Source organism: Mytilus californianus, unplaced genomic scaffold (assembly GCF_021869535.1).
Source record: "Mytilus californianus isolate M0D057914Y unplaced genomic scaffold, xbMytCali1.0.p SCAF_3, whole genome shotgun sequence".
In the NCBI taxonomy this organism is placed as follows: Eukaryota; Metazoa; Mollusca; class Bivalvia; order Mytilida; family Mytilidae; genus Mytilus; species Mytilus californianus.
The window spans coordinates 93,165,331-93,186,721 of record NW_026262679.1 but is presented as its reverse complement, the minus strand read 5'-3'; the positions used below and the strand labels follow the sequence as shown (position 1 = coordinate 93,186,721).

Here is a 21,391-nt window from a genome sequence, read left to right as displayed (position 1 = left end):
AGGGTTTATTTAAGGGTTTACACATCTTCATAGCTAAAATATTTTGATACTTATATCACGAACAGATAGATATCTATGACAAACATTTCTTAATTGTCAGTATATAAATTTAGATTTTTTTTTTAAGAAACGAGGTTTCAGCTACAGCAGACTAAATTGGCTTTTGATGGATTGAAGGCTTATGTAAAAATAAGAAAATGTGGTATAATTGCTAGTGAATCAACTATTCAAGAAAGTTCAAATCAAGAGGAATGCTAGCAGTTATATCTATACGACCTTCAATAATGAAAAAATACGGGAACTGTAAAGTCGATTATCAAAGGCCCCGCCCCGACATGAAAAAAAATATGAAACAATTCAATTGAGCAAACTAACGGCCTTCTTTATTTCAAAGCTACATGTATCTTGCCACAAAAAAAGCCCAAATACATGTATATAACAGAATTGATGTTACGAAAACCACTGAACTACGTGCTTTTGACTTTGGACAGAGACATAAATACACAGAATGTTGTGAATGTGTATAGGCCCTTTATTGGTCATATAGCTCTACACTCCTATCTATTTTATACATTCTTTGCCTTTGGCTTTCAAATATTTAGCATTGAGCGTTCCTAGTGAAAGTAAATCCAGAAAAGCGTTATAGATGCATGAAATTTATAAAGTGTTGTTTTGTGAGGGGATCAAAACGTAGGAATCGATGTTAATGTATGTTTTATATGTGCAATAATATAGGCCTTCTAACTTTAGTGAAACTCTGCAGTTGTTCAGTGACTGATCCAGGGGGAGGGTTCAGGGGGTTGGAACGATCAATGCATTTGAATGGGGACATATAGTTGGAACCCCCCCCCCCCCCCCACCTCCCTTTGCCCTGGGTTGGGAACCCCCTTTTTAAAATCGCTGGATCCGCCCCTGTTGTTTCATGTATTTGATATGCAAATTATCACAAAACTAAAAGGATAAGATGGATGAATTAATAGTTGATCGTTTAACGTCCAGTGGCATATATTATAGATTCATTATTAGGGGGAGTAGATATAATGATGAACATTGGCAATCATACCACAACTTCTTTTTTGTAAGAACGTACATGTGTAGATTTTCGTCTTTTACTGTAAACGACAGTGTCCCCGGGAGTCAAAGCCGAATTCAAACTTGTGTAAATTTCTGAAACATACATTTCATTATTTTACCCAATGTAAAGCAAAACAAATAATACCGTTTTGATCTATAAAACCAAGGCAACCCTTTATACTAGTCAAAAGTTGCTGGATCGTGATAGATGCATACGAAACTTCAATTAATTGTTTGTATTTTTCAATCTTTTATATCCGATAAAGATGAACACAAAATTTATCGGATAAAAACTACCATTTTTTCTATAAGATAAAATTTATCCTTATTGGAGTCAAATTTGTCATATGGATTCATAAAGGACAAAAAAATGTCCTCAGTAACGGAACAAAAAATACCCCCATGGTAAAATAATCCGTCATTCTTTTATACAAAGTACTATTGTGAATTATTTTTTCGGACATTAATCTTTTAGACATACATTAAAAACGGTGTCCTTGATATGCAACCATGAACACAATGAAAAGTGAATCTGTGAAAGTGTTCCATGTTTATTCCATTTAAATAAAGACTTGTTATGATAATACAATATATTTAACAATTTTATCAAAAAATTTAAATAAAAAAGATTTATTTATCTTAAACTCGTAAACACAATTTCAAGTTTAAAAAGTTCCTCAATTTAAAATCCTTCTTAAGGAATACGGGATATATTTGCGTGATCTTATACTTGTTTAATTAAAAAAATGCCTTCAAATACATATAATGTTTATTTGTATTCAATTTTCCACAAAACATATTTAGCTTATTTTAAATGAAAATAAAGAACAGAGAATAAAAACACTGTTGAAGAGAAAATACATATTCGTGTTAAATTCGCCTCAGTTTAATTTGTTAATTCAAGTTTGACATCTAAAATCTTAATCCGCAATCCACATTTACCCGACAATCTTGTATATTGTATTTTCTCAATGGAATAACCTTACGTGCACGTGACCATCAGAAACGAAGACAAAAATTATATTTGTAATGGTATTTATCAAAACTTAAATGTTTGAATATTTAGTAGAATATGAATTTGCCAAATAAGCGAAGAATTATAATCTTGCATTGTTCAACATTGGAGAAATGACTCAAGTTCAACATTAATCATGTTAATACTGATTCAATATTTTATTATAGTCTCACCACATACAAACATAAAATGAGAATCACAGAAATAAACATAAAAAATTAAAACATTTGCATTGTATGTACCAATCTTAAAAAGAATAATGAGAGACTTTTAAGACACAATATATTTACTCATTTACATTTAAAATTTACAGTGTCCACCTGTACTATATGAAAATAAAACATTTTTTCTTTGAGAACTAGGAAATAAAATGCCGTTTCTTTTCAATGAAATATTGTTGATGTTTTTGGCAACTATAGCAGCAACATTGCCGTTATTAAATAAAAATATAAATTTTTCGCTATCTGATAATTAAAGGTTAAAATGTTCATTAAAATGTTTAGCTTAATGTATCATAATTTGTCTTAAATCTACATATAATGGGCATTTAAAAATGACATGAAGTTCATCTTCAATAGTAGAGCTACAACACATGTCATCTCGTAGACTTCTTTTCTTTCATACTTTCCAGTTTCTATTTTTAGTAGAGCTACCCCACATCTAAATTTTGCAAAAGCACTGTTGTTTTTATAATTGGCGGAATATTTTTTAACAAATAACAGTTGGCCAACAGTATATTTTTAAGCCCATTTCGCTCAGTTGAATAGAAATTCCAATTTCAACTGTTCTGTCGTAGAAATGTCATAATGTTATTGTTTGTACGTAGAACATGTATCATTATATTAAAATGTGTCAGTCCCAGCCAAGATTTACTGAATAACCACGAAATATTTACAGATGATAAATAAATTTTACACAAAAATTCATGAATCTGTATGAACGTTATGTACGATGAAGTTAATTAAGTGTTCACAAGAAAGTAAGTATGAATGTAAATTTTATTTAAAGTCGGAACATATATATACACTTTAACCGTGAGATAAAATATAAGCTTTGATGAGCTCTATAACCGACTATCATATAAAAACCGCAATGAATGAACGTTACCCGATTAGAGATGAACGTTTGACAAATGCACGTTATCTGATGTACACAGTTATACACGATTGACGAACGCACGATACACGGTTAAGAATGAATGATTGATGAACGCACGATACACGCACGATACACGCACCATACACGATTAAGAATACACGATGCACGCACGTTACACGGAAATTACACGGAACGATGAATGATGAGCGCACGATTGGTACACGCACGATACACGCACGCAACACGCACGATACACGATGAACGCACGGAATAATGGTCAGTTTGAATTTTAGAAGGTCTGTATATATCAAGATAATACTTTAGTTGCTTCAAACCTAATTAAATGTAATCTCAGCTGTATGTACCAAAAGGTGAAATGTAACAGAGCTATTTCTGTATTACTCAACCATGTTATATATATTTTTATAAAAAAACTTTATTATAATAACAGATCATACTTTCTCTATTTGTATACATCATTACATTATTAAGTGTTACTACACTTAGACGGGGATTGATTATAAAAACTTGTACATAATAAAACAAATACAGACAGGAAACAATTATATTGTTTCCAAAATTGTTTATACGTGTATATCAATTTTGAAAATCGTTATAATATGTTAATTACTCTTTCAGCTTACCATTTTCATATCTTTTTTAATTTTCATATTTTTTAAAAAGATACAATCATTAACATTGTTTTCGTTTATCATGTTCCTATTGTTTTTTAAGATTTCCATGTATTCTTCTCTGTTCTGTTGTGATCCTTGTAATGATGTTATTTTGGTGGTTTTTTTTATCATCATTATGAACATTCTGAACAGTTTTTTTTGGTTTTGTTCTTCATTACTTGATTTACTCGTTTATTATTTCAACATCATTGTTACAATCATCAGCTTGTATATTTGTCATTATTAATGGTTCTTTGCTATTTGTGTGTTCATTATTTGATTCATTTTCAGAGAAGTAAATTTTACAATCCAGTCATTCGGACAATTTGGCATAATATACACTTTTAATAAACATTTATGGAATATTTCTTCATTGTGACTAGTAAAATTATTGTTGCAATTGTAATTTTGCTAACTTTTGGTTAACCAAGATGAAAGATTTTGTCATAATATGTTCACCTAATATTCTACTAATAACTAGTCTGTTCGCCAGTTTGTGAGTTTAGCACCCATTCTCATCCCTTTTCCTAAAAAGACTCCGGATGTTGCATCATGCTAAATTAAAATTTGTATATTTAAATGTGTAGTAAAATACATATTGCTCTGCTTATGATGAACATTCTTGGTAAAATCTTTATTGTGATGTCAAGAAAAAACTTCAAGAAATTTATTGAATGAAATCATGTTTGTGCACCAAACCTGTTTGATACTAACTTTGCCTTAAGTAGCTGCAAGCCAGATCAATGCAAGTATAAGTTGTTAAGATATATATACATTCTTTTAAGTCAGGATTTGAAATATAAATGTATCATAAAAACCACTGCACCACCTATTCTAAGTGTAGCTTACAATTTAAAATCAAGAGTAAAGATCAGAGGGAATCGGTTAGCGGACATATATTTATTTTAATCATTGCAATTTTATTTGTTTTTGTATTTCCTATTTGTTTTATATCATTTACACTGGCACCACGATTTGTATATTTACAAGCCGTGTGCAGTTTACTATCCATATCAGTAAACTGAAAAATCCTAATATATAAGTCGCCATTTTGAATTCCCCCTTAAGGCTTCCTTGAATACAAAATGTCACGGCGAAGCAACGTGACTGGTAAACGTGTCGTTTTGCAGGAACCTAGACAAAATGGGGGATAAATTAGCCATTACCTGAATGGAACGATAGCTTTACATTTATTTGACAAACTGGTTGACAGGAACAGAGAAGTCCTGGTTGTAATTAAATTGACATCAAACATTCATAAAGATAAATAACATAATCAATCTGACGCTATTTATCCTCAATTAGTAATTCACATTTTTAAATTGGCGAAAACTGTTTTTTGAACTTTTTGCATACCATTGTGAACTTCTATTATTTTTTCCTATTATCAATCCAATTGTTTCCAAGGTAATTAAAATTATATATCAACTAATATGGACATACTTGGACAACATTCTGGTGGTGATCGAGTCGATAAAATTCAATAAAACTTAAATCAATTGTTTTCAATTTATATAATTAACCTCTAAAAAGAACCAAGTTTAGTTACGTGAGCGTCAGATATTTTTGAGTAAGGAAATCAGAGCATTCAGAGTACTATAAGAAAGGCTTTATAAATCGATTATAAACAAGCAGTTATGCTAAAGGACCTGTCTGACTTCGTGATATTATAGCTTTCATACACATGATATGGACAACTATAGTAGTTGATTTGAAAACACAGGCTATGGACATGTAGAAAAGAGGGTATAATTCTTTGACCCTAGAAATGCTCAATTAAAGTCCACCTACACCGGTCATGCCGGTGTCAACCTACATTGAAATTGATACAAATACGGTAACATAAATAATTTTTGATATATGCAAATTAATCATTAGCAATGCAGTGATACCGTCTGAAATCAAGCGTTTTAAATTCTTTTAGAGCAGACCTTGAAGATGATATCCTTTATCATTCATGTTTAAAGCCATGCATGAATAATGACATTATAAACATGTGTCAGTGTGTATGCATTATTTGTTCAAAGTTTTCAAACTTCACATTTTGATGCTTACTATTTTCTACGTATATTTGTTTGTATTTATGAATATGAAAAATGTAATGCAGAAATAAATTTCAAAAAGTGTTATTTTTCAGGCTATTGTACAGCAATCAGATAAAAACGTTAAATGAAAATTTATTCAAAGGTTTGACTTCTCAAGACTTGTAAGTAAATTAAATTGAAAAAAAAGAACCCTTTCAATCATGTTTTGCTGTGTGCTGTCGCATTAAATCTCATTTCTGATTGAATATATATTTTACCTAAAATCACATTCTGTGATGGTAATTTCTTTAGTCCTTTAATATTTAATTTTGAAAACTTTTTGCAATTTACCTAGAAATATGTGTATTTCATTTATAATTTAATTTCGTCATCCATTTAAGTCATATCATTACTTAAAAATAAATAAATAAATAAATGTTCTTAGAATTTTTCGAATGAATAGATAAGATAATTTTAAGTCATCTGAATTAAGTCAATACACATATTTAATTGTACCTTATATGACAAATTAGCTAGAAGGACCTGGCTTTTATCAAATTGAGATCAAGTCTTTAAAAAAAAGAATAATATTATCAATCTGCCGATATACACCCTCGATATGTATTTAACTTTTTTAAACAACAACAAAAAATGTGAATTTGAACTACTAGTATTTGAACGCAACTATCCCGTCGAAATTGAAATAAATGATACCACAGATACAGTTAAGTCTGCCACTCATCTTCATTTACAACCAGGGTTTCCGCTGGCGGTCGACATTTTCGCATTTTGCGAAAAAATAAAAGTTCTGGCAATTAAAAATCGTTATTGGCGAAAGAAATATAACGGTTCAACTTCGCCCTTCTTGTTTACTTTCTTCGGGTTTCTCTGGCTTTTTCCCTGATCAGACATAATAATGACGAGTTCAAGGTGTATTCCCAGTATTGTCTGATCAGGGAAAAAGCCAGAGAAACCCGAAGAAAGTAAACAAGAAGGGCGAAGTTGAACCGTTATATTTCTTTCGCCAACAACGATTTTTAATTGCCAGAACTTTTATTTTTTCGCAAAATGCGAAAATGTCGACCGCCATGGAAACCCTGGTTGTAAATGAAGATGAGTGGCAGATTTAATTGTATCTGTGGTATCATTTATTTCAATTTCGACGGGATAGTTGCGTTCAAATACTAGTAGTTCAAATTCACATTTTTTGTTGTTGTTTAAAAAAGTTAAATACATATCGAGGGTGTATATCGGCAGATTGATAATATTATTCTTTTTTTTTAAAGACTTGATCTCAATTTGATAAAAACCAGGTCCTTCTAGCTAATTTGTCATATAAGGTACAATGAAATATGTGTATTGACTTAATTCAGATGACTTAAAGTTATCTTATCTATTCATTCGAAAAATTCTAAGAACATTTATTCATTTATTTATTTTTAAGTAATGATATGACTTAAATGGATGACGAAATTAAATTATAAATGAAATACACATATTTCTAGGTAAATTGCAAAAAGTTTTCAAAATTAAATATTAAAGGACTAAAGAAATCAGACAATACTGGGAATACACCTTGAACTCGTTACGATTTTGATAGTACAATCAATAATCAGCTGATTGCATTTTATAGCTATCGACAACAAAGGATTATAATTAATAAAGGTGTTGATTGTATTGTTTCATGAAATGGTGTGGTTAAATGGCCTCTTATGTCAATTGAAGGATTTTTTACAACTTTGATTGAAATAATTGTTTTGAAGTCGTTTTAGCGACGCAAGTGTTTGAAGCATATTTTACGTCTCTTCTTTTTCTTTTGACGATGGTTTGAAAAAAAACGGTTGTTATGACGAAAAATGTTCAAAAGTGAGAAAAATCGGACTTTCAATTTTATCCTATAACTTTTGATAGAAATAATTGTTTTGAAGTGGGTAATTTACAATCGTTTTAGCGACGCACGTGTTTGAGGCATAGTTTTACGTCCATACTTTTCTTTATTGATATTCTGGAAAAGAAAATATTCAAAAGTAAGAAAAATCTCTGACTAGTCTTTATCCTTCAATTAGACGGGAAGTATCCGATAAACTTATTGAAGATGAATCCTGTGTTCCCCGGCAGAAGTAAAAAATTATGATTTCATGATCTATATTGCAATTTTACGGTATCTTTTAAAAAGAAATGTTTCTTATTATTGAGAGTGCATTCATTACAAAGTAGATAACAAAATAGATTTTAAGAATTATAATAGACATAGTTAGTTATCTCGTTTGAATTGTTTTATATTTGTCATTTTGGGGCCTTTTATAGATGACTATGCGGTGTGGGTTTTGCTCATTGTTGAAGGCTGTATTGTGACCTATAGTTGGTAGCTTCTATGTCATTTGGTCTCTTGTGAAGAGTTGTCTCATTGGCAATCATACAACATCTTCTTATTTTCATATAACAATGTGACAAACTGATTTTTTTTGTTAGATAGAAGGAAAACTTTCAACGAAAAATATGTTTATGTTAGTTGGCGAAAAAAAATTGAAAGTGGCAAAAAATATATTGTTTTGGCGAATGAGGTGGCGAAAAAGAAAATTGACCCAGGGGAAACCCTGTTTACAACTATAAATTGGAAGTTGAGGTCGGTTTAAGACACAACTTTAGGACAACAGAGATGATTTTATACTCCGAATTGTGAACTTTCCATTTCATATATCTCCTTTTTGATACAATATTTTAGAGCTTGCGTTTCCCATAGCTTGTTTTATTTTTTTGACTGATTTTTTTGACTGATCGTTGCTGCTTACAAAGAAGCTATTGAACCAACTATTCAAAGTGATAAAGTTGACGTCATCCCTTCGTAGGTTTTACGGACGCCATCACAAGTTGACGAACCGGTACCGATATGGTACATCTGTGACACAGATGACAGGAATATGTCCTTATTGTCGTAACCACTATCTTATACTCTTTTTTTCCTGGATTGTGACATTACCGAATGAAACATTACCGAATTTGAACTCACCATGAGCATCCCCCGTGCTGCATGTGGAACAAGATCTCCGTACTCTACTTGTCCACCTGAGATCATCCCCGAGTTTAAGAGTTGCACAGTCTTTAGTTTTGTATATAGTGTTGTATAGACTGTTGTTTGTATTTTCGTCGGTGTTCGGTGTTTTGTTGTCTTAGCCAGGTCTCTTAGACTTATGAGTTTAGAATGTTCCTTTGGTATCTTCCTCCTTTTTTCATGTTCCATTGTGAACTACTAGTATGTTTCCTATTTGTAGGTAAATCAACTTGTTTCCAAGGTTATATACATTATGTTTCAACTAATATCGATATATTTCTAAAAAAAATTTTTCAATTAAAACTCAAATGATAGAAGATACCGAAGGAATTCAAATTCTTAAAAAAGTCGAAAACAAACTCCATTGCAAATTAAAAAAAGAAAACATTTTCGCAAAACTGTCGAAAACAAGCGTTTAAAAAAAATATTTCAAAGAAGACCTATGCGATGGTAACCTATAACGTAAATCATTACAGTTATGCATGAGTACCAGTGTTCATTCAAATAGCTACCTCAATTTCATGAATATCATAAATGAAATGCAGAAATAAATTTCAAAAATGATATTTTTTCAGGAACTTGTACATAAATCTGATCACCAATCTAGATGCGAATTTATTCCACGGGTCGACGGCTCTTGGAATCTTGTAAGAAAATTGGTTCTGCTAAAAATAATTTTCGCCATTTGTTGCTGCTGTACTGTCACATTATATATCAATTCTCCTTCTATTCAAAAATCATGTAAAATTGCGTTCATTTTGTAAGGGTATACCTTCTACTTGCTTAGTCCAATTTTTGAAATATCCTTTTGGCGTGGCTCGGTATTTATACATCCCGCCATTGTGATATTGTGCTCTGGTAAATATGTGCATACTTGTCTTTCATTTTTGCTGATGTGCTTTGTCTATAGAGTGTCTTTATGCCATTTTGTTTTTCTATGTCGACATAGTTGTTTGCTTTTATATAATTATTAAGATTGTAACACAATGTTGACTGCTGTACCCAAAATTTTTGACATTTTTACCTATTATGTCTGTTTGTTTTGCTCACAGATTGTTGTCATTAAATGGAAATCAATGCGTTTGTCATACAAGTGAGAGGTTTATCTCGCTATAAAATCAGGTTTAATTCACCATTTTCTGCATAAGAAAATGTCTGATTTCTATCGTGCTGTCTTTTTGGATTTTGAAAAATATTTTTCAATTTTTGTAGAAACATATGCATTTCGTTAAGAATATAATTTCGTCATCCATTTAAGGTGTTTCTTTAAAAAGAAATAGAAATATGGGGGTATAGAATCTTTTGAATGAAACAATGTGATAACTTTAGGAATCCGAATAAAGTGAATATAAATGTTTCATTGTATATTCCTATGGCAAACTAGTTAATAAAAGTAGGGTAAACATTGTTCTCATTAAGTTGAGACCAAATCTTAATACCGTAGTAAATTTTCATACTATTTCTATGCTAATTGTTAGCTTCTAGTATTTTTTTTTCTATTTCTAAATCAATTAACTTGTTTCTAAAGTTATTTGAATGATGTATGAACTAATATCAATATGTGTCAATACCACTCAGCTGGTGACAGAATCTAGACGTTTTCAGATCTAAAATCATTTTTGTTTTCCAATTAAAGCTATTAAAAGTACCCAATTTCGCAAAGTAAGGTCTATATACTCATGATTAAGGAAGGAAATCTTTTGTATAACAATAACAAATGCCTTGGTAAACGATTAAGATGAAAATGCTGCACTACTTAATGAAATTTTATGGCTTTTATATGGGCCACTAAAGTTACAGAGTTGATAACATTGTTTATTGGCATGAAGGTATTATTCGTTGATTTCAGAAGAAGCCAATTAAATCTTTCTGGTATCGACCTAATTTTGCATGCTTGCTCAAAACTCCATCCATTTAACTCATTCTTAACTAGCTTTGGACATGTGAAATATGTGGGGTATAAATATATGATGTCAAAAGAGCCCAAGTTAAGTCTAACTACAATGGCATTGACATAGTTGTCTTAAATATCATCATTTAGATAATTGTATTTTATTACATTCATCATTAATAAATCGCTTAAACTGTCTGTCTGAGATCAAGATTTTTGTCGAGCCTGCGACTTTTGTCGCAGAAAGCTCGCCATAGGGAAAGTGATCCGGCGGCGGCGGCGGCGTAAGCTAACTTCTTAAAAGCTTTATATTTTAGAAGGTGGAAGACCTGGATGCTTCATACTTTGTATATGGATGCCTCATGTTACGAAGTTTCCGTCAGTCACATGTCCAAAGTCCTTGACCTCATTTTCATGGTTCAGTGACTACTTGAAAAAAAAATTAAGTTTTTTTGTAATGTTAAATTCTCTCTTATTATAAGTAATAGGATAATTATATTTGGTATGTGCATACCTTGCGAGGTCCTCATGCCCGTCAGACAGTTTTCACTTGACCTCGACCTCATTTCATGGATCAGTGAACAAGGTAAAGTTTTGGTGGTCAAGTCCATATCTCAGATACTATAAGCAATAGGTCTAGTATATTCGGTGTATGGAAGGACTGTAAGGTGTACATGTCCAACTGGCAGGTGTCATCTGACCTTGACCTCATTTTCATGGTTCAGTGGTTATTGTTAAGTTTTTGTATTTTGGTATGTTTTTATTATACTGTATGCAATAGGTATACTATATTTGGTGTATGGAATGATTGTAAGGTGTACATGTCTAGCTGGCAGGTGTCATCTGACCTTGACCTCATTTTCATGGTTCAGTGGTCAAAGTTAAGTTTTTGAGTTTTGGTCTTTTTTTCTAATACTATATGCAATAGTTCAACTATATTTGGTGTATGGAAATATTTTATGATCTATATGTCAGTCACGCAGGTTTTATTTGACCTTGACCTCATTTTCAAGGTTCATTGCTCAGTGTTAATTTTTTGTGTTTTTGTCTGTTTTTCTTAAACTATAAGCAATAGGTCAACTATATTTGTTGTATGGAAGAATTGTTAGCTGTACATGCCTGCCTAGCATGGTTCATCTGACCTTGACCTCATTTTAATGGTTCATTGGTCAATGTTTAGTTTACTTGGTTAATGTTAAGTTTATGTGACAGTTGTAATAAAGTTTTATATTTAGGACTATCAACATAATATCATTGATTAGTAAAGAAGGCGAGACATTTCAGCGTGTGCACTCTTGTTTAAGTTTTAGAGCAGAGTTTGCAGATTTACTGTAAAATTCATGTTCATCGATATGACTCAAATTCTCATATTTGATTTATAACATACTAAAATGTAGTTCAAAAGAACAATCAACAGTGTATGAACTCTTTATAATGTATTAGAATTCCTTGCCTTTATTTAGACTAGACGGCATATTATTAGCCATCACGATAACCTCCGAAGAATGCGATGGCTCATGACTCGATTCAAATGCAAAAACAATACGTACAATCGTAAAATGTAGATTTTTCTTGGTCTATTTGATGTTTGAATCAATAAAATAAATAAGTATTTTTTACCTGTATAAGAATGTCTTATCAGTCAACTAAGTTGTTCTTTCCGGTGGTTTCCTTGTTTCGCTTTTCAAGGTCCTTTTTGGTAATATAGCTCTTCAACTGTTTAGGTACTTATACATCCTTGGCTTTCAAATATTCGGCTTTTCGTGTTCCTAATGAAGGTAAATCTAGAAAAGTGCTTCGGACGCATGAAATTTATAACGTGTTGTTTTCATTTTTTTCAATGTTGGTGTTCTTTTCTTTTTATGATTGAACATGATTTGCACATGCATAACCCAGCTATAGCGTATGGTTCTACTGAATGTTGCACGAGTACAGTTTCAAATGAGGTTGCAAGCAAATAGCGATATTTTTTTACATAATGGAACCAAAATTAACGCTTTTTTCCGAAACATTGCTTCAAAAATCCACTTTTATAAATTTTGAAACAAAAACAAAAATCTAATTTTACTTTTCTATCTAAATCGTAGCTAATTGCCATAAATAATCATTTTAGCCATACATAAGTAAAAACTATTTATTGTATTAACATTTGTCAGTAGGTATACAATATTTTACCTCGCTTTTAGTTGCTTACTATTTTCTACGTAAACCGGTTTTGTAATGGACTATCGCAAATGTAAAGAAGAAAATTATTTCAAAAATGATATTTTTCAGGACCTTAAACAGCAATCAAATTACCACAAATGACCAAGCTAGATGGGAATTTATTTCAAGGCTTGACTGCTCTTCAACACTTGTAAGTAATTTGATTCTGATTTAAAAAAATCAACTACTATGCGTTGCAGGTTTGCCGTCTCATTACGTCTTGCATCCCTTTGTCTTTTGTTCGTTTATAGATTTTTGCCATGCTTTTGTCAGTTCGTCATCGACTTATGAGTTATGATCATTCTTTTGGTTTCTCCTTTGATATCTCCCGCTTCTTTTTCACGTAAAATAACATTCTTTGAATGTAATTTCTTTAGCTCTTTCTTTTCTGATTTTTAATAACGTTTCTCAATATTCCTAGAAATATATGTATTTTGTTTTAATATAATTTCGTCGTACGTTATGTGTGCAATTTGTAAGAAGTAAAAAGAAAGCTTGGTTGAATGATGTTAATTGATAAAAAAGAAAAATGAAGATCATCTAGAATTTGGTCAATACTGATGTTTCACTATCATTATATGACCAAATTGCTAACAGGAAACAGGAAAGATATAATTTTAATAAAGTAGACATTAAATATTCCTACAGAACAATAACATATATGTTTCAATATTCAAATTTATCAATATCCTTTGCGATAAAACTGGTTCGAAACCCCAATTGATGACTCATATTTTTGTTGTTCACAATTATATAGTTGCCTTTAACTAGTGTGCATGTTTTCTTTATCTTTTTCTTTTCCGTTCTCATTTATTCTTAAGTTTTTATGAAAAGGAAATAAAAATGAGAGTTGAAAAACATTTTTGGGAATGTTATTTTTACTGTTCAGTTGATAAAAGGAGCTTTAAGGCAAGATGCAAAAGAGGATACATAAGTGTTTTGATTAAAAAACTTTAGGCCATCTGAATTTTGTCTACGAGGGGCGAAAGATACCAAAGGGATATTCAAACTCACAAGTCGAAAATAAACTGACAACATCATGGCAAAAAAAAAGAAAAACGATTATAAGACAACAGTATACAAAACACAACATAGAAAACTAAATACTAAACAACACAAAAAACCTCCAAAAACCGAGGATGATCTCAGGTACTTTGGAAGGATAAGCAGATCCTGCTCTACATGTGGCACCTGTCGCGTTGCGATGTAAGTTCAAACCCGGTGATAAGTCAAATTTGGGAGGTCACATTCCAGGAAAAGTGGACGGGATTGTGGTTATGACAATGTGAACATATCAATGTAAGATATTCACTGTACTTTTTGTATGACAAATAAATTAACAGGAGCAGAGAGGACCTGGTTATTATAAAATTGAATTCAACCACCAGTGATATCGAGATAGTGCTAGTAAATGGAAATAACACTTGATTCATGTCGTGCGTCTGAAACGCCTTTCTGGATTTACCTTCACCAGGAACGCTTTAACACATATACGTGAAAACCAAGAATACATAAGATTTAATAAAGCACTACATTTCAATCATTTGTTTTTTTCAGGGAACTGGACGGCAATCAGATTACCACATTAGAATCGAATTTATTCTAAGGCATACGGCTCCTGAAATCTTGTAAGTTAACTTATTTAGGAAACAATAATTTGGCAACATATGCTGCTGGTGTGCTGTTGCATTATATCTCAAATTTACGTTCTTCATATTTCAAAAACAGTAAAATTACATTTTGTGAATGTTATTCCTATAGTTTTTTTTCATTTCTCATCTTGAAAAACTTTCGCAATTTTCCTAGAAGTATGAATATTTCGTTTTATATAATATTGCCATTTGTTTCAAGTGTGCCATTTCGAAAAAAAAAATAGGTTCCTTTTAATCTCGTAAGATCATTGATAATAAACTTGTGATCATATGAATTTTGTCGATGGAGGTGAAAAGTAGGAAAACCATAATCAATCTGACGCTTGCTACTCTAACAAGGAAACGGAAAAATCACAATAATTTTTGTAACTTTGCAAATCATATTAGAAATATCAGTTACTATTTGCACAGATTTTCAATCTGTAATTGTAAAATATTGGTTGAGCAATACGACAAGGTGCCATAAGAGCCTTATTTTTTACTAAAATTTGAATTTTTGGTTGAAGATTTCCATTTATGTCTCTTCTAAAGTTAAGGTAATAAAAAATGAATAAAGGTAGCTTTTAATCTATGTGGCACGGAAAAAACCCTTCTACGCGTTCTCGTGAACAATTATCATTGATTTGGGTAATTTTTCATATAGTTATAGGTTACAATTGAGAACATATGAGTACAGTGGAATAATTTACTACAATATTTGTCAATATGAACAATTCCTTTAATATAAATATGTGTATGGTACTTGCATGTACTCAATATTGCGAACTCTTAAATATGTGTCGAAATAGGCAACTTTTGTCATTTTTTGGTAGAACCGACAAATCTCCATGAATTTTCACACTTTTTCAAATATCTTACAGTTAAAACTATACACATACCAAAATCACATGACATTGTGTGTTGCATATGTTTCCAAGCCAAGTAGGCCCATAGCGCATCTCTTCCTCTGTTTAACTGCCAAATCGTCGTTGTAACTGATTTATATGTTGTATAATACCTGCTCAATATTTCCAACTTTTAGATATGTGTCGAAAAAGGCAGTTTTTTTTTTCATTTTTTGAGGTAAAAAAGTTTAAATTAAGCTAGCTTTTAACCGACAAATCTGCATTAGTATTCATACCTTTTCAAATATCTTACAGTAAAAAACTATGAATACATGCATTGTATTTCTATTGTATCAGGGAATACCTTTATCTACAAGACATAATCAGATGGTTCGTTTACCGAAACATTCTTTTAACAAAAAAGTTTGTTTTATGTAAAAGGGCAAAAGTTTACATCAAAATACATGATACATAATTTCCCAAACAGTAGAGTCCAACTATAATCTTCAAATTGCATTTACATCTAAGAGTGTAAAAAATAATGATTTCGTTGTGTACGGGAAATATAGTATATGCTTTAATAGTGCCTTTCTACTTACGCAAAAAAAACTACGCAAATAATGGTTTTTACATTACACTTGCGAAACGATTCAACCGATAAAAAAGCCACCGAAAACATGTATTTCAAGTTAGGCACATTTACTAATGCACCAACCATTCAGCTTTTATGGGGCATGTGTTTTATTAAATAAATTGAATTTCATGAAACAAAATGCTTTCAGGTGTGAGATAAAATAAATTGTTTGCTTCTGTTAAAAAGAAGAGTAAAAACATTAATATGACTTGAGTTTTGAAAAAAAGGTTTCTTGTTCCTGCTTGTTATCTTGTTATTAACGAAATTGTAAGTTTTTAAGTGTCTGTTTGAATGTCAAGTTGACTTTACTGAATTAATATTGATGACATCAAAAATAAAATCTAAGGTATTTATACAAAGCAGAAATGTTGTATACAAAAGAAACTAGTGTATTGATTTTTCTTTAACAGGAAAAACAGAGTCAGCAGTACCGATGTCACTTAGAACTTATAGAAAAGTGTGTCTTAGACCAAAAGTTGATTGCGGGGCGTTTTTAAGAGTAAACACATAACAATATAAAGCTATTAATACATGTCATCCTTTTAATTTCCCTTGTAAATATATATGTGTCATATATACTAGTATGTGCACGATTGTAGATATTTTAGAAATAAAATGTACTGTATCATTAATCTGTGTTCTAGACTATATCTTTTTGGACTACAAAAGTTTTCGAAAACAATTGATTTTGTGGTTTCAGACAAAACTGGGGTTTTTGTATTTTAAAATTCTAAATGTTTTGTAAATATTGGAATTATAATGTCGGTCCGTTATAATTTATTTGAATACTATAGGCTACAAATAATTTTCTGAGTCTATTGTACATTCATACGCTGTATTAAATCTGTAGTGTTATAATTTTATTTGTTCAGTATGTTTTCACTTACGCCTTCACTTGTATAATATTTATTTCACAGTTTCAGGACTGCCTGTTCAGTGTTATTTCAAGACATTTTTGTCAGTACCACTTCAGTGCTAATATTCTTTAGTACTTTGTTTAGAACGGAACTTTTCAGTCCGCTTTAGAACTGATTTAGCACCATCAAAAATTCTTATTTTAAGTGTAATCTATACAACCAAATTAATTTCAGAAACAACAAAACTTTAAGTGTAATGCATGATGATTTCTTTATTTATATGCAGTTCAATATGCCCCACATGGTTGCAAAATTTCCAATAATATAAAAATAAGCAGATGTGGTATTATTGCCATGAGACAAGTGGATGTAAGCAATCATAGGCAACAATACGGCCTTTAATAATGAGAAAACCCCATAACGTATAGTCGGCTTTAAAAGGCCCGGACATGAATAATATGAAACAATTCATTTGAGAAAACTTTTGATTTAATTCATAATAAAAAAAAAATAAACGAAGAACAAATATGAGAGACATGATCCAACGACAACCACTGAACTACAGGCTCCTGACTTGGGACAGGCACATATAGAATGTGGCAGGGTTAAACATGCTTAAAGGCGCTTTACCTCCTCTAACCTGGGACAGTGGTGTTACAGTTCAACATAAGATCAAACTTTAAAAATCAGTTCAAAAGGGCTTAGCTCATTAGATCGATACAAAGCAGAAGACCGGACGTGGCAGTGTATTTATACATCCTTAAAAAACAAAAAAGACACAAAGTAGAGGTCTGAGAGTACTCACAGTTACTGACAGCTAGTACAAAGCCAATAACAACTAATAAAAAAAATGTAGCTAAGACTTAAATATCAAAAAGTACACATCTAACATCACATGGATTTATTGTTAAGACGTCATCAACTGTCAGAGAAAAACATGACCTTTTGCAATGCCAAAATATAGGCATCGCCAGATTGTAGTACCGTGAATGTGCATATGTGTTTAACAATAATATCTAGAGTGGTTTTTCACTTACTGATGACAAAATCAATATTTATACCAATAAAAACAATATTCAAAAATCTTATTACAGTGTTGATTTAGTAACCTCTCAGAATAAGTTTATGTAAAGGATTCATAAGTTTACAGGTACAGCCAAATTTGCAAACCAAATCTTTGAATCTATGGAAGAATTTAATAACGGTTTTAAGTAATTTGTGATAACGAAATCCCTGACTTAATAATTTACCAGTAATACATAGACTTCTTCTCACCCTAAATAAACTCTACTATATGGTAGCAATCCCTTCAATGGGAAATAAAAAGAAGAAAGCAGATTTCTATATTCTGTAATGAGTATTCCAAGAATGTATACGGACGGTCTTTCTATACCAACCGTGCTCTATTTGATATATTATTACCTGAAGTAAAAGATAAAAAAAAAAGCCTAAGAATGAACATGAATTTGGGGAATGTTCTCAAGTTTTCATGTTTTTTTTTTATTCACTTTTATGGTCACTGTTTGCTTTTTTCTTTAAATGGAAACAAATGTTGCAACAAATAGTGTTTGGGATGTAGCCAATATTCAAGAGAAAGAGAACAATGGTCCATTTTTTGTGTATAAAAAGATGTTAAAAAATCATTATCGGAACGTAAGTCACAATTTGTAATAATATGATGGTTTCCAGTAGGCCAATACATGTTTTTTTATCGACCTATAATTGCTTTTTCGGTTGTATATTTTCATTTGGTCGATATAAACTTATATTGGCCTCTTTTAAAAGCTACACACAATAGCTAAGGATATCCAAACTCGAAGACAACCTGACAACTCCATGACAAAAACGAAAAACGATGAAGAGACAAACATCAATGTACAAAACACAACCAAGAAACTAAAGACTGAGCAACACGAACCCCACATAAAAGCCGGGATTGATTCCAGGTGCTCTGGAAGATTATGAAGATCCTGCGACCCATGTGGCACCTGTCGTATTGCTCATGAAAATACAAATTCAAGGGAAAGTCTCATTCGAGGGAAAGATGACGGGGTTGTGGTTTTGGCAATAAGAACATACCCGTCGTAATCTGTGAATATTTTATGACCATAATACTGTCAACTCGTTATGGCGTCCTTGGAAGTTACGGGGTATGAATTTTACTTTACCACTTGGAACCGTTTGTTTAATTGCTTCTTAGTAAGCAGCAACCCTCTATCAAGGAAATCATGATAGGAAACTCATGCGCTTGAATTTCGTATCAGCTGGGAGATATATACTCCATATGCAACGGGCAAAGATAGAATGGTTAAAAGCCTTGGACAGAAAAGTTCGCAACTGGACTATCATTTCACGCTTGAATGACTTTGGATAATTTATATGTCACAGGTCATTGAATCTTACACAGAAAAGAACCTCCAAGAAAATTTGAGTCACATTAATTTATTTCATCTATTTTTCAGACAATGGATTTGAATCAGTTCATGGCTCAATAGTATAGGATTCTAGTGAAAAAGAAGGCCAGAAAAAAATAAAAACTTTAGTAGCGGACCGGAGGTCCTCATATCAGTGCACAAGTTGTTCGTTTAAAACCAAATTGCCAAGTAGTTTGTATAGCACAACAAGATCCAAAATAATCATTTACAAAATTATGACCTGTGTGAATCGAAGTTCCAAGATAAATTGCTATTCAATGAGCATATAAAATATAAACTGTAGAGGGCCTGTTCTGTTATCATAATTCTAAACGCGTTAAAAGAACAGGTATGGCATACCGTATGAAAAAAGCAACAGGAGTTTTAAGCATTCAAAACAACATAGAGTGCCAAAATGAAAACAACAAACATCAGTTTTATTTGTGAAAAATGTTATTTGCAACTACAAATTGCCTTAAAGAGTCACAAACTAAGGGGAAATAGAATTACCCATTCATTAATGTCAAGATGTTGGGAAATAAAGGCAACAGTAGTATACCGCTATTCGAAATTCATAAATCGATTGAGAAAAAAACAAATCCGGATTACAAACTAAAACTGAGGGAAACACATCAAATATAAGAGGAAAACAACGACACAACAGAAACTCAACACTAAAATGCAACACACACAGAAACGAACTATAATATAACAATGGCCATGTTCCTGACTTGGTACAGGACATTTTAAGAAAAAATGGTGGGTTGAACCTGGTTTTGTGGCTAGCCAAACCTCCCGCTTTTATGGCAATGTTAAATATAACATTAAAATGACAAGATTACATGACAGAACTACCATACACATAAATGGGAGAACATACAGGACAGAGACACACACAAATAATAGCTATCAAAAGGTACCAGGCTTATAATTTAATACACCAGACGCGCGTTCCGTCTACATAAGACCCATCAGTATAACGTATAGATGGTCAGCAAGTTGAATAAATAAATAGAAATGTTATATGATATAAAATATATAATAAACATTTGTCATTTTAATTGTCTACGTTTGCATATCGTCAATATAAATTCCAGCACGAATATGTGTTAATATGTTTAACTCATGTTGTGTGTAGCGCTTTCCTCGTACACATGTAGTTCCCTTTGACGGCTCTCCGAGACAGCTTATGATTCCTTTCTTTCTTTTTTGATCAGCTTGTTTTATTTCTGACTGCTATAAGACATGATCTCTATGTGTAAAGAAGAAAAACGAGTTCATAAACTGCAGGGGCAGATCCTACCATTTTTAAAACAGGGGGGGGGGGGGTTCCGAACCCAGGATAAAGGGGGGTTCCAACTATATGTCCCCATTCAAATGCATTGATCGTAAAACAATAGGGGGGGTTCCAACCCCCGGAACAACCTCCTCCCCCCCCCCCCCCCCCCCTGGATCCGCCACTTTATCATCAAATGATTATTGTCAGTTGTTGCATAATCAATTATCACATAAATTCACAATGAAGATTCATCACATCTCCAAAATTCCAACATTGAAAATAATCGCATCGCGTTTATGGCTGAAATAGATTGCTTTCAATAATCGATATTTTAGATTATGTTGTTTTAATGACACATTTTTGGACCGTATTCCTGTAATTGTGCATTTAAAAGTCATATTCTAATTAAATTATGTCACAGTTACCTTCATATCAATATTTTGGTATTTTCAAAACGTATGCAAACAAAGTTTTGCCCATCATCCTTTATTGTACAATTATAGTTTAAATAGTCGCGCATGACAGTGAGAATAAACTATCTGGGTCCGCACTTTGTATACAGTGATAATGTCTATAGTGTGTTCAATTGCTGCGTTTGATATTGAATTATTCAATGTCTCAGGAAAGTCAGTTTGAAATACAGGTGATATATTATTGTAAATTAATTAAGCCAGTTCATCAAAGATTTTTGTCTTTCA

General features: G+C 31.7%; 1 long non-coding RNA gene across 1 annotated transcript; it reads left to right on the top strand.

The window, feature by feature from the left end:
* Positions 1 to 6,001: 6,001 nt before the first annotated feature.
* On the top strand, positions 6,002 to 16,936 carry LOC127735467 (uncharacterized). Its single transcript, XR_007998428.1, has 4 exons — positions 6,002 to 6,067; positions 13,103 to 13,184; positions 14,591 to 14,661; positions 16,554 to 16,936. It is a non-coding gene; the product is annotated as an uncharacterized LOC127735467 (long non-coding RNA).
* Positions 16,937 to 21,391: the final 4,455 nt, after the last annotated feature.